The sequence below is a fragment of the Botryllus schlosseri genome, chromosome 1 (genome assembly GCF_051294905.1).
Source record: "Botryllus schlosseri isolate E-star chromosome 1, Bs_hap1, whole genome shotgun sequence".
Lineage (NCBI taxonomy): Eukaryota > Metazoa > Chordata > Ascidiacea > Stolidobranchia > Styelidae > Botryllus > Botryllus schlosseri.
In genome coordinates this window covers 25782272-25787113 of record NC_137236.1, presented here as the reverse complement: position 1 = coordinate 25787113, position 4842 = coordinate 25782272, and the positions used below count along the sequence as shown (strand labels likewise).

General features: G+C 40.4%; 1 long non-coding RNA gene across 1 annotated transcript; it reads right to left on the bottom strand.

The window, feature by feature from the left end:
- Positions 1-2615: 2615 nt before the first annotated feature.
- LOC145445821 (uncharacterized) lies at positions 2616-4413 on the bottom strand. The gene is made up of 3 exons (XR_013917122.1): positions 4280-4413; positions 3769-3899; positions 2616-2831 (listed from the first exon to the last, which is right to left on the bottom strand). It is a non-coding gene; the product is annotated as an uncharacterized LOC145445821 (long non-coding RNA).
- Between the last annotated feature and the right edge of the window lie 429 nt (positions 4414-4842).

Genomic DNA, 4842 nt, shown 5'->3' with positions numbered 1-4842 from the left:
GGGGTAAGGGGTGAGTAGATATACTTATATGCCCTTGAATTCAAATTTAGGAGTCCTAGAAGTTAGACCTTCGCTTCGTCTCTGTTATTGGGCATAGATACAAGAGCAATTAGGTTGGACTCCAATTCATGTGTCTGTCATGAGGCCACCTAGTATATCTCTTCTTTAATATTGCAAGTACTCAGATGATATCGCCATTTCTTCCTGCAAGGCGTCCGTGCCGGGATTAGCCCAGCGATGAAAAAGCTAGCCATAGTCGGTTACATCGATCTGGCGCCGAAGTGTTCCTCGTATGAAACATGATCGGAGTGGCATCCGACAAATCATTTCCCGTCGTGTCCTTCGCTTGAATTGTTGCACCGGTTGGCAACTTCTCCAGTCGGTGCGCCTGATATGAGAAAACGAAGTTCTCGGCGGCCTGGAATCCTGACTTTATACATTATTCAAGTATTCATCCACCTATCTACACATGGAATAAATTGTATTCAATGTAAGCTTCAATTTTAAAGCTTAGCGACCAACGGTCGATCATTGTTTTCAACAAGATCTTTGAACTCTAGCTGCATGACGAACGTACAAACCCTCAGTTAGAACTGAATGTGAACATCAGCCAGATGACAACAAAGCTTTGTTTTGTATATGTTCATGGTGGAAAATGTTTCCTATAGCCAATGTATGTTGACCCGAACCGAACAAGTAGTGTCATTGCTATCTTTATCCTGTTGTAAAGTTTAGATTATTTCGGTGACGCACAACACAAAGAAAAAAAAGAACTAAATAATAAACTACAGTCACTAAAATCGAGCGGGGACTGTGACAGACAGTGACAGATGGTCGCATTATCATGTAACACCGGAAACTGTCTGGGTGCCGATGAATATCCCGTCGCAAGCTTGATCCGACCCGCGGATGTTTTTCAGAGACGGATCTGACGAGATATATGCTTCGTATGAGGATGATGGTATATTATGCAGAAGAGCAACGTATATATCCAGGCTTTGTAATCTTCCGCTAGAGCTGGAACCAGTGCGGGAATTTTTATGTAGAAACGGTAAGCATGGACGGTGCATTTATACATTGTTAGTACATGATATATAAAATTCTAAATTCTAACAAACTGTGACTTATAAGCACCGGTATTTGTTTCAAGACAATAACCAATAATATGCGGAATATATTAAGAGTCTGATTTGAAAGACGGATTCATTCAAGTATCCTCTGCACTGATATACCATCAGCGTCTAAAACACACGGGTTCTATCCAGAAGTGGACAAGCTATTCAGAGTTGAAACTCAAAAGAAAACACACAAATGACACAGTGACTTTCTACCCAATTATCAGTAGAGCTAGCGATTCCGCAGACATCCAAAAACTTCTTCAAGTTGTGACAGAAAATGGTTATTCCATCAGTACTTAAGTAAATCTTTTAGGAATTAGATTCGGTCGACGGAAGTCACACATTTCGATTACTGGGAGGTGGCCACATTCGAAGTTGAAGAGTAAATATTCGTGGTCAACGTCTGATGACACTACCATTAGCTGCAATTTTCGTGGTTCAATTCAGTTGCCACGATTAAACTTGCTATTTGTTACAACAATTCCACTCATACACTGATGCACATTTATCCTAAACTACATTTTACTAACTATAGGAAAATATCAAGAAGTTTTGTTTGAACGCTGTAGAAGTGGTAGCATAGTCCCACAAGTTGTACTAGGCAAAACCTACTAGAGCAGGGGTTCTCAACCTGGGGGGCGCTGGAAGCTGTCAGGGGGGCGCGAGAAATTGACGAAGTCAATATAGGGGGGGCGCGAGAAATTGACAAAGTCGGTATATATTGTACGTGTCTGAACATGTGTTTCACATCCATTATGAGAAGACGATTAATGAAGATGAAATTTATTCCATATTCAAGAAAGCTTGCAACTCTAGCAACCGCGCTCAACGGAGTATAGTCTGATTTCAACTTCATTTGAGCAATTTTTTGAAATTCTTCGGAGATACAGAGAGCAATTCCCACGTGTAAGTCATTCATTGCTTCATAGCTTTGACAGTAGCCTAAAGCTTGTCGCGCTGGGCAGCTGTTGTTAGTAGCTTGCGAACTGCACTGCCTAAGACAGACTTAGATCCAACATAGGTGTCCCGGTGTCGGCCTCAATTAGGCTATAAATCAACACAATTTAATTAATTTCCAAAACTGATCAAATTTAGCCTGGCAGGACAGAACGACGCCTTGCTCTCTGTACTCACTACCAACATCAGGATTAGTCTCAGGGTGACCTATACACTGTAAAAAATAAAAACCTCGATTTACCGCGAAATGTTTGGAAGCACGGTAGCCAGACATTTCGTGGTAATTTAACATTACCGTTAGTCAATGTAAATTGAACTTACATTCGTCCGGTAATCTCACTTTACACGCCAGACTGTAATGTTACAGTCACCTCAGGTATATCCAATCTACATTTTATCCTGTATATTTGCCACTCAGACTGTAATTTTACCGCCTACCTACATGCTGTCTGTGTAAATCAGGATTACATACCAGCTTGTAAATTCACGTACATCCCATACCTATCGCAAGACAACCTGATGCTAAAATATCGCAAAAGCTTCTTCACAGCCCCAAAACGAGATTGGAACAAACTGTATATTCATTCATGATTCACGATGAGAAGATTATCGATGGAAAAGTATTGCTGCTGGAGGTCTAATTCTTCTTTAGGAGACATGCAGTAACACGAGTGGTCTCCCACCATCGGCGAAACTTCCAATTGTTTCTCTTTCTCGTCCTCATTCCTTCTGTGTAGCTAGTATCTTGCAGCTCCACTAAAAAGAATTCATGCGTAAGTCGCTATAATAAGCAAAGTTCCTAACCTAGACATGACATTATAAAGACTACTAAGACAAAGAGGGTAACAAAAATATAACAATTTTTGAAGTACCGGTACTGATACATTGTGTGGTGACGGCTCCGCCTTTTACATGATATAGCAGAGATTCATGACCTACTTCACCATGCACTTTATTGCATGCTGTTATTTCTTGACCCCCGATCAGGATTGTCCAGCGTATCGGTAGTGGAAATATATTGAAATCGCCCAAATGTACCATAAAAAAATTCTTCCGTGAGGAGCACACGATTCTGATTCCTGGTCAGATTTAGAAGGGCGCTACTATATTAAAATCGAAAAATTAGGTTATGTTGAATTGCGTGGAGCGCGAAGAAAATTTCAAAAATAATTAAAATCTTTAAAAAAATTGGGAGTGAATTAGTAATTTCAATTTGCATGTCGACGGATGCTAACACATACTAATTGAATTAGGTGTTGGCGGCCGCACAAATTCCCATCTCCGGCAGCAGGTTGCCCATCCCTGATCTTATGTCTTACGCCATTGAATCCGTATTCCAGTCTTCAACATTTTTGACAAATTTCCCCAAACTTGTTTGAAAATAGCAAAAAAAACATTGGCCAGGACATCAATTTGTTTCAAGGTAGGTTGCACTGAGACTAACCATAATGCTGGTAGTGTCTACAGAGAACAAGGCATCGTTCTGTACTGCCATGCCCAATTTGATCAGTTTTGGAATTGAATTGAATTAAATTGTGTTGATATAGGGTAGCTTAATTGAGGGCGAAACCGAGCAACCTATATTGCATCGAAGTCTGTTTTACGCAGTGCAGTTCGCCAGCTATTAACAACAGCTTTCCAGCGCAACGAGCTTTAGGCTACTGCCAAAGCTATGAAGTAATGAATGACTTACACGTGGGAATTCCTCTAAATCTTCAAAGAACATCACAAATTTGCTTAAATGAAGTTGAGCGCGACTGCTGGAGTTTGAATTTGGCGAGCTTTCTTGAATACGAAATAAGTTTCATCTTCAACAATCGTCTTCTGAAAATGGTTGTGAACACATGTTTAGTCAGAATTCATACAGACTTTGTCAATTTCTCGCGTTCCCCAGGTTGAGAACCACTGATCTTATGTATTGAAGCAAAAGGTTCCGCATTTGAGGTGGCATGTGTACCAAACAAATCTAGCAGTGGATGGAAACATGTCTATGCTATGGCCCAAAATGACATAAACATACCAACAGTTTCAACTACTCCGCGGCAGAGTATGTGGTGTCACAGGTCAGTATATAGGTCGACTAACATCCCAAAATAGAACAGAGAATGCGGCGAATGAAATATTTCAATCATGAAATCAAAGTCATCCCGGTGGTGTGCACAGTCGTAGATATTCAAGGTAACGAATACTATATAGTACTGTACCTTTTACGATGCGTATCCCAATCAGCATTCCTAGGAATCTTCAACGATCGTGTCCACTTTCTTCAAGCACAAGCTTCGCTCCACCCTTTGATCAAATCTCTATAATGGCCAGACGACGATACGCCACTCCAACGATTTCAAAATAAGTGGTATTCATCCGCTGACATGCCACTAATAATATTTACTGGCCACTGCGTTATAATCTTTGATTTAGGTCGTTTTTTTTTACAGAAACATTTATCATTACATGTAGTCCCTTTCTTTCCCATCTAATTGAGTATAAATTGATATTTATTCCATGTGATGTCACTACTTACCGTACTTACGTAACCAGACGCTGCTTGTGATGTCACAGTGGTGCGTTGGTTGTTTACTACGAATCTCAGAAAAATCAGTAACGGTAACCTTAAGTAAGCTATTACAGGTCGCCTTGTTCGCCATTAACAACTGGTCAACTTAGCATGCGGCGCTGATATTTCTAGTTTCCCGAACAATATTATACATCCTAAACTGATATTCCAACTCATCAGTCATATCCGTGACAACGAATGTAACCAGCGAGA